This window comes from Dermacentor andersoni, chromosome 3 (assembly GCF_023375885.2).
Source record: "Dermacentor andersoni chromosome 3, qqDerAnde1_hic_scaffold, whole genome shotgun sequence".
Classification (NCBI taxonomy): Eukaryota; Metazoa; Arthropoda; class Arachnida; order Ixodida; family Ixodidae; genus Dermacentor; species Dermacentor andersoni.
This window is the reverse complement of record NC_092816.1, coordinates 110,196,073-110,208,619: the sequence shown is the minus strand read 5'-3', so window position 1 is coordinate 110,208,619 and position 12,547 is coordinate 110,196,073. Positions and strand designations below refer to the sequence as shown.

The following is a 12,547-nucleotide window of genomic DNA, read 5'->3' as shown; positions in this document are numbered from 1 at the left end:
AGCGCGATATTATGGAGGCTGAGGTAAAGAAAATGCTACAGCTTGGTGTTATTGAGGTGGGTGAGAGTGATTATACCTCCCCTTTGATTTTAGTTGAGGTACCGGGCAAGGAACCTCGTCCTTGCGTCGACTACCGCAGGCTTAATTCCATCACTAAGGATCAAATTTATCCGATCCCTAACATCGAGGAGCGCCTTGAGAGAGTGAGTAGCGCTCAGTTTATTTCCACCCTAGATCTTGTCAGGGGTTATTGGCAGGTTCCACTTACAGAAGAGGCTAGTAGGTATGCGGCGTTCATTTCACCAATGGGGACATTCCGTCCTAAAGTTTTGAGTTTTGGTTTGAAGAACGCGCCATACTGCTTTTCAAGCCTCATGGATAAAGTGTTGCGGGGACAGCAAGAATTCGCTTTACCGTATCTAGACGACGTAGCGATATTCTCCGCATCCTGGCCTGAGCATATGGCCCACTTGCGGGCAGTGCTAACCCGCCTGCGCGATGCGGGCTTGACAGTCAAGGCTCCCAAGTGCCAGTTAGCACAGGCCGAGGTTGTCTACCTCGGTCACGTGATTGGTCGGGGTCGTCGCCGCCCCTCTGAAATAAAGGTGGCCGCTGTGCGAGACTTCCCGCAACCGCGCACGAAGACCGATATTCGGTCGTTCTTAGGTGTCGCCGGCTACTATCAGAGGTACATCCCCAGGTACTCTGATATCGCGGCTCCCCTGACGGATGCTCTAAGAAAAACAGCCCCAAACAGTCGTCTGGGACGAGACAAAGGAAAGAGCTTTTAGCCCCCTAAAGAGCGCCCTAACAAGCCAGCCTGTGCTACGATCGCCAGAATACACAAAAGGGTTCGTTGTTCAGTGCGATGCCAGTGAGCGAGGCATGGGCGTTGTACTGTGCCAACGGGAAAATGGAGAAGTGGAACACCCCGTCCTGTATGCTAGTCGTAAGTTGACCAGTCGTGAGCAGGCGTACAGCGCTACCGAGAAAGAGTGTGCGTGTCTCGTATGGGCCGTTCAGAAATTGTCATGCTACCTAGCCGGCTCGAGGTTTATCATTGAGACGGATCACTGCCCACTCCAATGGCTGCAGACCATCTCTCCCAAAAATGGCCGCCTCCTGCGCTGGAGCCTCGCTTTGCAACAATATTCCTTTGAGGTGCGTTACAAAAAGGGGAGTCTCAACGGTAACGCCGATGGCTTAAGTCGAAGCCCCTAACGCGGGAATCAGCCTCAAAATTGTTTGTTACTGATGTTTTTCTTCCTGAGGCAGGATTTTTAACATATTGCTTTTGTGTAGTGTTTCAAAGTGATGATGTGCTTTCTAGTGCAATTTTCCGATTTGTGGACGCGTTCTGAGTGCTGCTAGACTACTGTAAGGAACTAGGCAGTAGTATAAAAGGGGAAAGAGCCTGGCATGGCTTAGTGAGGGTTGTGCCGTGCTTGCTGACTGAGCGGCTGAGTTTCGGCGCAGTTCTAACGCTTGCTGGGAACGAGAACAAAAATGGCCACTCTCCCGAAGTCACTTTGCAGTGTCCTGTGTGAACCTGAACGTGAGAACGAGGCCTTCTCGGGGCGCTGCGCTCAAGAAACGCCGAGGGACGACCGACTTCGGTTATGAGCATCATCGAGCGACATCCCTCCGGACAGCGTATGCAGTCCGCTGACCATCGGGATCTCCTTCCCCCGGCGGGGCGGTCTGTTACGTTTCGCCTACGGCGCGCGGTATAGCCGGCGCGGATGCAACGGACGCCGGGGCTTCGTTCAAAGCGGCGGACATTTTGGCCCGTTCGGAGCTGCCGCAAAGCCTCCCCGCCAAGCGCGTCCAGGCGTGTTTCAGTGCCACGTGTCTTCATGTGTGCGTGTGTGTGTGTGTGCCCACGCTTGTCAAAGCGCGGCAGCCGGGGAGAGGAGCTCCCCAACTGTGAAGCGAGGAGGTCTGACCGGCGCCGTCCCGGCGGATGCGTCACCTTCTAGTCTCAACGTGTCCGCGCGGCGCCGTCACGTGCGCCTCTCGCAAGCCGTTCCTTCTTGCCCTCGACTCTGAGAGCATAAAAGCAGCAGCCCACGGACGCCGAGAGAGGCTCCGATTTCTTCCGTTGAGTAACGTGCTCTCCCGTCTCTCCACTTTGGTCGATCTGACCGGCCGCTCTTTTGCGATGCTAGAATAAACAAGTTGTTCTGTTAGCAGTCGACTCATCCTTTGCCAGCACCTTCGGATGCTTCCAGTTGTGCCCCAGGCCGCCAGGCCAACGCTACCGTTGGGGCTTGCGACCCAGATGCAACAGTACTGGAACCATTACACCTTTCCACATACCTCGGAGGACATCGTACCTATTGTATCCCCATAGCGCTCTGTGCTTCATTATGGCTGCATTTCTCTTTCCCTTCACTGTTATTGTTTTTTCCTGTGTTTCCATATATCTATTGCCCTCGTTTATCCATATACCAAGGTATTTATGTTCTGTTACCCGAGGTATTTTCTGGCCCTGTATTGCCACGGTCTGTTCACTGGTTTCATTGAGTACCATAACACCTGATTTTCTAACACTAAATATAAAACCTAAATTGTTGCCTTCCTGTCCACAGATATTAGCCAGACGTTGCAAATCACTTTGCTTGTTAGCTAGCAACACAATGTCATCCGCATAAAATAAGCCTGGGAGCTGCTGCTCTACTACTGTACCCGCCTGTTTGTATGAGAGATTAAACCCGATATTACTTCCTTCTAGCGCCCTCTCCATTCCCACCATGTACATCATAAACAGCAGCGGGCTAAAGGGCGCCCCGGTCTCAGTCCCTTGTTGAAATGAACTTTCTCCTCACTTCTCATCCCTTCCCATTCAACGCAAACGGTATTTTCTAGGTAAATCTCTCTCAAAAGCCGTAGACATTCGTCACCTAAGCCTTCCCCTTTCAGAATATCCCACAAAATGTTGCGGTCTACGTTGTCATAGGCTCCTGTAATGTCTAAAAAGGCCACATATAACGGTCTGCTTTCTATTATTGATATTTCAATACACTGAGTAAGAACAAATACGTTATCATCTAAACGCCTACCTATTCTGAAGCCATTCTGAAGTTCTCCCAAACGCTCCCCTTACCACCGCGCAACCATGTGGTAGTGAACGGTACTACCATGCCAGTTGTACCACCGTACTTTCCCACCGCGCGGTCGCGCATGGTCGCGTGTGCTTTACCTTCAATGTGATCTGCCTTGGGGCCCAGTCTAAGTGGGCCGACGACTCGTAGCTTTGCGTGCGCTGTGTTGTCAACGCTCAGTTTTCGTTGAAGCCATAGAAAGCACGAAGGTCACTTCGCTCGCTGCTGCTGCCACGGTTCCTCACGACAGTGTTTTGACAGCGAGTGTCGGCGGTCATCGAGTGTGAAGTGTTCATGTTTGCCTGTGTGCGCTGACACCATGCTAAGTAATTGAGATAGGAAGTGAATGTTCCTAAAGGGGCCTTCTACTCTGGCGGCTGCTGCGTATGACGCGGCCGTGCGAGCCCTATCTTGAGTAATCTGCGATGCGGACAGTGTAGGCGTCTAGGAGTATGGAGGGCCGATAGCGTCGTGTGCGCTGTAGCACCCATACGCTTGCGCGTCAGCCGCGTTCGCGAAGGGAAACGTCACCGTAATTTTTTTCAGATTGTAGCTAACAATAGGTTGACATTCACTTAAGATCGTTACGTGATTTGAAGGCGAATGCATAAGGACTTGACTAAGTCACCAGTTTAAATTAAAATTCCACCTTAATCTATCTTGCTCAATGTGTACTAACCTTAATCCAATCGTGGCTGTTCCCCGTCGGAACAATGCAAGCCGCAACAGATCCAGCGCCGGAACGTCACGTCGTTTTTGGTGCCATCAAATGATAAAGCCAGAAAATTGGGTGACGTCCATAAAGTGCTCATATAATTAAAAACATGTCTCTTCAAAACTGCAAGATACCATTCCGAGCCTAAGTACTTTCTCTGGGAAATCTGTTCATTTTTATGTTGGAATTGTTTTATCGGTTACTATAGATTACATATAACTGGTCATACATCTACTTTCCGCTCACCTGTCATCCATCTTTTAGGTCGGCTAGCGTGAGTCAGAAGGTTAAATGCGAAAAGCGTCATTATTGCACGTAAAATGGTCATCTTTTTCTGTCTACTAAGCTGCATAAACAACATCAATATTAGAAAAGTAGAACCAATACAGAGGTATTTTGTTGCGAAAGCATTATATACCCCATAAGGCAGAAAAGCCTGTGTTGTAGGAACGAGTGGTAGTTAAAATCTTCATCAGTAACGTCATCAACGTCTTGTACGACGTAGTAGTAATGCAGAATTGAAGTTAGAACAAGTTAGAGTAAGGTGACTTAAGGTGGGGTAAAGTGAATTGAGTTGAACTACAGTGAGTGAAGGTGAATTAAAGGATATTATGGTGGGCTAATCTAAACTAAGGTGGATTAAGATTGGTTCTAAATTGTTCAAGGTGGATTCATGTGTATTAAGGTTTTACAAATTGGAGCAAGGTGGATTAAAATCAATTAAGCTTGAGTAAAGTGCATGAACGTATGTTGAGGTAGATTAATGTTAGTACAAATTAGAACAAAGCGGATTAAGGTGGATTGAGGTTGGCATAAATTACAGCAACGTGGATTAAGGTGGAGTTGTGAAGGACACATGACAATTTATGACATCACGTATCATGGACGTAACCAATTAATTAGTGAAGCCACAATACTTTTGCATACAAATCACTGAAGGATACGTTTCATAGAGCGCCTAACGTTCCAACGCGGCGGTGTGTCACGAGCAAAGCTTTGTGGCGCAGGACTTCGCAAGCCATACAGTATTCGTAGCGAGATAGAACTACAGGCGGCAACATGGCAGCGGCATCAGCGTTGATATGGGGCCGCTTGACCTACTGCAATGTAAACGGCGGCTGTTCGAAATTATCGGTATCGGTTAATTTTGTAGGAATGAAACGCGTCGAATGCACTCAAGTGATTCTATGCTGTCCACCATCATCAGATACGTGCGAGGAGAGCGCAGAATCTTTGTAACGATTATACCCGCAAGACTCATCGACTGTTAACAGTTCACACTTCGCATGGCTTTTGCATGGAGCTCGCATTCAACACTCAACATCTTTCGCATTACATGTGCGATGATTTCCCGATGAGCTACCGAGGTGGCCGTCGTTGCGTGCGCTTTTATCTGGCGTTTTCGCGCACCAGATCACATCTTGGGAGGGTTAGCTGGCGCCGCTCAAGACCATGGCGGCTTGTGTGAAACGTACTTTTGATATACATATGTCCCTGACATCGCATGCTAATTTGGAAGATGTGATTTCATTTCCCACCAGCCGCTAGTGTCTCTTGTTTCGTTATCAATTCGCTTTTTCTGACAGTTTCCGTATATCGATTAAGATAACAGCTAATTTCGCCCATGCTTTTCATGGTTTCATTATCGATAGGTGCCATGAGAATATTCAGGACAGGGATGTCCCATGGCACGTCGTGCAGCCCTCTCCACTTACATAGTAAATAGAATACTGCGAATCCCTGCGCTAAATAAACACTTCGCGGTACGCACCACAATCGAGGCTTTGATTGCCGTCGTTAATTGGGGCACATTTAGTTCGTAGCAATCCTAACCACCAATTTCGATGTATCCTTCAAATTCAAGGCTAAAATTGGTCAATTCGGGCAATACTAAGCAACGCGATCGCCAACTCACAACTAAAAATACTCTGGCAAGCTCTCGCTTTGTCCAACCGCCACGCAAGCGCACATAAATCTTTCTCCCAGATCCTTTCTTTTTTTCTTTTTGCTTTCTCAAACGTCCTCATGTACGCACGCATGCTTGCTTAAAATAGTGAGTGAGGGTTAGTTACAAGTCACCGCTCGTGTTGCTTGTCTTGCTCTATGTACGGGCCTTATTCTATTCCATCCTTGACGGCGCTACACCAACTAGTCTGCACACCTCTACGCGTACATGTAAAAACATGGACCACGGAACACACTACATTTCCTTCATAGTTTCGTTTACCTGTGCATGAGGCAGGCGTCTTTTTATTGTTTTTTGGGTCGAAATGACCTTATGCCCTCAATGTAACGGACACGGACTTGAGGAGCATAGGATTTGAAAACTGCGCGAGTTTCAAATAAGGTTCGTGCTAAACGGGTGCGCCTGATGTACTGATCGGATTCGATATCGAAATACGAATGACCTAAAGTCACTAGCTAAAAACAGTTGATTGATGGGGTTCTGGTAAATACTTTATATATATCGTAATCGCTCGCTGTAAATAATGCCTGACGTCTTCAAGCAGTACAACTAAACGACGGGACAGCTGTTATCCGTACTATTCCGTGAGTAGCACTTCGAACGACATTTTCTCCATAAGCTTCGATAACGCGGAGTGCGAAGGACATCAAATGATGCGTGGTTGTACCAGTCAAGCGCCCTTAATTTTCATTCGGAATCGTTGTCCGAGGTTCAAGACCTTGCTAGGGCCTAACGAGGTGCTTGAGAAAGCGAACGTGCCGAATTTCGCATATCTCTTACAGCGCTACCCGCACGGGCAGTGCGTTTATAAACTTAATATAACCAGATAAATGTGAATGTAACGGGTGCAAGTTGTACTGCGTGGCATTAAACATAGCCAACCGATCGACACCTTAAGCTATTGAGGGGCCTAAAAGCATTAGCCTAAGTGTTTATGATAAACATAGTGATGGCCGGTTATGATAATTTCCGTAGCACTGGAAGTGGAGCTTATGTTGTCCCGATGCGGAACTAGCGCGTTTAAATCCAGGGCCTATATGAAACCCTAGTTTCCGCTCGTGCATGTCGGCCTGCATCCCGAACTCCAGAAGTACCGAACGACCACGAAGTACAGTTTAGGTGACGGCAAGAGTGACAAGCATTTACGAAAACGGACTCAATTTCTCAAGACAATTGATGCTCTAGACTTCTCATCTTCATTTTAGAAAGATCAGAGTAAACGCATCTGTGGGGAGTAACGCAGCAGCTTACTTTAACCAACGCAAAAGTTTGAAAGTTCAAGCAAAGGGGAAAATAAGTTGCAGCTGGAATATTCGCGACCCTTAAATCCCACATTCGACCTTGCAAACGAAAATACACCGTGCGATAAATACAGCGGCAGGAAATCAGTAATACCTTAGTGCGACATCTTGACGGGTTTGTTCATTTATGCGTAGACTGCCTTTTATGTGTCTTCTTGTGTAGAGTCCCTTTCTTTCTGCTCGCGTCGTAATTTCGTATGGGAATCGCAGTTACAAAGAATAAGTGCACGCGTCATGGCTTTCAAGTCTCCTAAAAGTGTTAACAGCGTCATTGCAAGATGCTTTCTCCAAGCTTGGCGAAAAAATCGAAACCTCACGACACTTAGTCACCATCGTGGCCGTGAGCCCTTAAGGACGCTCAACTTAAGCTCTTGTTGAATATTTCCTGTGATGGTTGTTGTTACGTAGAGGGAGTTGACACTCCATAGTTTCATAGTTTGCTAAATTGATTAATGGCGAAATTGGAAACTTGCCATCCCTAAGCTTGGCTGTGAAAATCTGACCTGACAACTGTGCGTTACCAACGTGGCCATCAGCTTCTAGAGGCACTTACTTTAGGTTCTTGCTGAGTTCCAAGAGTGCGGGCTGTTGGGTGCTCGGCCAAAGGTAGAAGCTCGCCACGACAAAGCCACGCCTGGGGCTAGTACTCTGGCCCGGATTGCTCACCCTAAGGTCCTCCTGTCGGCGTCTGAACATCTGGCGAGGAAAGACAGTATATGTGTTCAAAAAAGAGGTCTGACGATAGAACATTTTAGAGCGCAACTCTACGTTCACACTGAGGAATCCGGCGTCTACAGCGAATGGAATTCTCCTGCCGCCGAAAATCGCGTAGTTCACACTGCTTGCGGACCGCGCCGCCGGAAAGACATACAGCGCCATCTGCCCCATAAAGTGCTAACCTCCAATCAAGCTCCGGATATCCCGGATGTTCGCGCGGCTCGAAATTGCGCAGTTGTCTCCGCTCGCGTCGAGTTCGTGTGTTTACGTTGCGCCAAGACAATGATGAACCCCGAGCAAGAAGAGGCAGTACTGCTCGGCCTGTTGGCAAGCACCTTTCTGGCGATGCATGACGCGCAGAAGCATTCGCCGAAGAGACGGCGGCAGCGGCGTTGGTGGGTTCGCCCAGCTCTGCAAGAGCGCGACTCGGCCGCCATCTTTGGAAGTTCTGTTTCGCGCTCCCCGATTGGTCAGCGCCGCGCGGCGGCGAGGCAATCCGGCGGCAGCTGCCGCAAAAATCGGTACGGGAGCGATCGGCGCGGAAGGGGCTATTCCGGCGGATCTCGCCGCCGCCGAACTGGGTTCCGCCGAACTGGGCGCCGCTCCAGACGCCGAATGTCTCAGTGTGAACGGGGCATTAGGCTACCATTCCTGCGGCGAACGTCGGCATCGTCGATGTTGTACTTTGTGGAAACCGCTACATAGGTAATTGTGTAGTATTTTCTGGAATCCACGCGGCACCAGCGATTACGCTGTAACCTTTGAAGAGTCATGCATAAAACCGACGCGCTTGATCCGCAGATCAGATTGTCGACGTTTGCCGACTCTGCTACACGTCCCTTTCAAATTCTTTGCCTCAATATATCGCGCAATGGTAACACGTATAGAACTGCGCTCAAATTGTGCATTAGGGAGTATCGTAGTTGTCGGTGATGTTTTTTTTTACGAGCAATAGCAGAAAATTCTTATGCTCGATATATTAACTAATTCGACGCGTCAGTGGCTCAGCCGCACTTATGAACGAAGGGATTTTCTAATTCGGTGCCAATAGCCCAGTTGTTACCCGTCCCCGTAGTGGCAGCGGTGACAATTCACGGCTTAACAGCGACAGGCACCAGTCCTTTCCGTAGAGATAACGAAACCAAGGGATCAAAATTTTGGTCTAGGCTAGTGGACTCATGGCTCGAATACATTAATTGACGGCGCCAGAGGAAAAAAAATCGAGAGCAAGGCTCTAAAGTACCAAGAAAACGCTTACGTCAACTGCCGCTTGTCTACTCATTGCCTATGAACCCTCAACCCACTGTAAACGTGCTAGGCGCGGATTTAATTGATAGGCAGAATAAAAATAAATGACCAACTCTCCCCCTACTGGAAAATGGGGGTAAGTGAAGCTTGTCCTGCGTGTACCTGACCTTCGCCACGGATAACCCACAGGTAACGGTGCCGGATTGCTTTGGCCTCCCGCTCCCTGATCTCGGGATCTTCTCGTTGCTGTCGGATTACCAGGACACAGGCGGCGCTAAAGGCGCGTTTATAGTCCGACATTATCGGCACGCGCGCGCGAGCGTCGCTCGACGCCGGACTCGTCGGACTGCTTTGGAGGTGTCCGGTTACGTTGGCTGCGCTAATGCGTCGAACCATCGGTCGAACAATATACGCTGTTGTTCTCGCCAACGTGACGTAATGCGTGCACGCGCTCACGCTACTTCGGACTATATTTAGCCCTTAACGGCTGGATCGGTGCTCCGACGGCGAGCCCTTTCACGGCTGCCACTAGACGAAGGCTGCCCGTTCCTCGGGGAACGCACAACGAGTGGCCGTCGCAGCCGTTTTCCGAGACTGAACTGAACGGAAACCAAGCCGTCGTACCACTCGCGAAGCCCTTTCCTGCCCTTTCCCTCCCCGGTGGAAGCGAAACGGCTGACTGGTTGTGCGTGTGGCATGAGCTCGCAACCAATCGACCCGCCCTATTGTGTGCGCTTTCCCACAGCTCCTCTGCTTTGGGAGCAACTGGATTTTTTCGCGTGACGACGCTCGCCACCGAAAGTTGTGTCATAAAAGCTTCACTTGAAAAGTTAGTGACGTTTGACTTCGTGAACGCGGGTGACGTACAAACGTATAGGTACTATAGCGCACATGAAGTTATCGGCCCTCGGTGCGCCTAGACGCCTACCCTGTCCGCCTCACAGATCGTAATAAAGATAAGGTTCGCCGCGGCGCGCCATACGCAGCAGCCGCCGGACCAGAACGCCCCTCCTGTAAGTATTCGCTTACTAAATAAATTAACAAGCATGGTGTCAGCGCGCGCAGGCAAACGTGAACGCATTACACTCAAACCCGCCTTGATTGCTCAGTGGCTATGGTGTTAGGCTGCTGAGCACGAGGTCGCGGGATCGAATCCCGGCCACGGCGGCCGCATTTCGATGGGGGCGAAATCCGAAAACACCCGTGTACTTAGATTTAGGTCCACGCTAAAGAACCCCAGGTGGTCGAAATTTCCGGACCCCTCCACTACGGCGTGCCTCATAATCAGAAAGTGGTTTTGGCACGTAAAAACCCCCTAATTTAAATTACACTCAATGGCCGTTGACGCTCGCTGTCAAAACGCTGCCTTGATGAATCGTGGCAGTGAGCGAAGTCGTGCTGTCTATCGCTTCGGCGCAAATTGAGCGTCGAGAATATAGAGCTCGCAAAGCTACGAGTCATCGGCCCACCTAGACTGTGCCCCAAAGCAGATCGCTTTTAGGATAAAGCCCGCTCGACCGCACACGGCTGAAGTACAAGGCCCCTCTAAATGCGGCAGCGCCATAGAGATATGGGCGGAGACAAGACGACAAGGACGAGCGCAAGACAAGGCGTCTTGTCTACGTCCGCGTCTTTCTTGCGCTGTCGCCTTTTCACATTTGTACCAACACGCCCAATTCGCCACGTTAATACAACGCCCCTCCTCTCCCTCTGTGCCATGCGCGCGACGGCAGACGGCACGCTTCCTTCCCCTTTCCTCCCTTGTGCACGTGAGATTGAACCGCATAGTCTGCTCACCGTCGCACGCTTTCACTCGCACACACAGCATACAGCGCGCGAGGATGACGTTATCACGAGACAACCCGTTACGTCCGTATCGCAAACAAATCTTGTAGCAACTGTCAGAGGAGGCGAAACCAGCGCGCCTCCGCCTGCCTTCCTCCTCCGCGAAGCTTCACCTCGTTTCTCCTTTCCCATTTCGCTCAACGTCACCTTGACTTCCGCCTAGTTGGCGTTGCTTTGCCGTGCGCTCAGCGCGCTTTTTTGTACTTTCCCCGGCGCGCGATTCTCGTCCCCTCCAGGAACCTTCCTCCTCTGCTTCCTTAGCGGCTTCGAACAAACATTCGCTGATTGACCTTAGCTGGACAGTTTGGCTTGTGCGTAAAACTTTCTTTTATCCGTGGGCTCCTTGGCCAACTGCACATTTGTAATGAGAATGAAAGACAATAAAAAAAAAAGTCGCAGTTCGCCCGAAAAGCGAAGCATCGATTGCGATAGCAAATTAGTGTACAGCTATTCAAAGTAAGGATAGTAATTTTTTCGGCCCTTTAAAGTTGTAAACATAGGCATATTAACTAAATTAACATGCATTGTAGAATGCGCGTACAAGCACACATGAGCACATCTCACTCGATGACAGCGGAAACTCGTTGTCAAAACGCTACGATGAGGAAATGCCGCACCAGCAGCGAGAGAATTGACCTTCGTGCTGCCGCTAGCATCAACACGAACTAAGACACGACAACTCAACGCAGCGCGGACTCTGTACCCGTCGCAGATGGCTTTCAGGATACAGCGGCCCGGCCGAGCGCGCGCGGCCGCCCGGAGTAGAGCGCACCCTCTTCCTGCCCTCCCCCGAAGCATTGCGCGCGACGGAAGACGGCGCGCTTCCTCCCCGGTTTTCTCCGTTGCGTGCGCGAGATTGAGGTGCGGCCGCCGGCTCACCCTCGCACGCTTTCATTCGCACAAACACCACACGGTGCGCGGCAATGATTTTATCGCCCTTCGACTTTATACGGAACCTCACCGCGACGCCGACGGAAGAAATGCGCCTGAGGTGTCCATATAACTTCTATCGCAATAAAAGCAAATGCTGGATAACTACGCCATCGTGTGCCGTTTGATAGATGGATATTGCGACATACTATAACGTGTGCAGTGATTTGCACAACAACATGCCCAAATATTTCTGCGACATTTGCACATGCCACTCACTAATTTTAATTAGGGGCAAATGTCTTCTAGCAGTGTATCACCGCCTACTCCGAATTCCTGATCCGACGTAGGACAATAGTGTACGGACTGCCCTTTGTCATGCGAAAAAGAACGCAAACGGGATGGGCATAACGACGATGATTGCAACGAGTGATTGTATATTATTATACAATTATTATTATTATTATTATTATTATTATTATTATTATTATTATTATTATTATTATTATTATAGACGTGCAGTTAACTATTAATCTGTACCTATCATCTGTGCTGCACCAAGTGTTTGATTCTGTATTGTATTCCCTGCTTTCTGTTAATGCTAAGAATATTTTAACAGTATGGCTTTCGATCAGGGCCCTGCGCAATAGCGAGCTTGGTAACATATACGACCCACGTTTCCAGCGTGGTACATAGTAAGAGCCAATTAGACGTTCCTTACTTTTACCTAAGTAAAGAATTTGATGTAGTTTGCCTTGAGATCTTCATTACAGGGCTCACA

General features: G+C 49.4%; 1 protein-coding gene and 1 long non-coding RNA gene across 2 annotated transcripts in view; one reads left to right on the top strand and one right to left on the bottom strand.

The window, feature by feature from the left end:
• LOC126540300 (Na(+)/citrate cotransporter-like) overlaps positions 1–12,547 on the top strand; it is a 165,581-nt gene that overhangs the window by 36,966 nt on the left and 116,068 nt on the right. The gene's annotated exons all lie outside the window — the stretch shown is intronic.
• The window catches only part of LOC140216391 (uncharacterized), a 31,700-nt gene that overhangs the window by 16,694 nt on the left and 2,459 nt on the right, over positions 1–12,547 (bottom strand). Inside the window, exon 2 of the long non-coding RNA XR_011893050.1 lies at positions 7,640–7,782. This is a non-coding gene — a long non-coding RNA (uncharacterized lncRNA). The remainder of the gene's footprint in view (positions 1–7,639; positions 7,783–12,547) is intronic.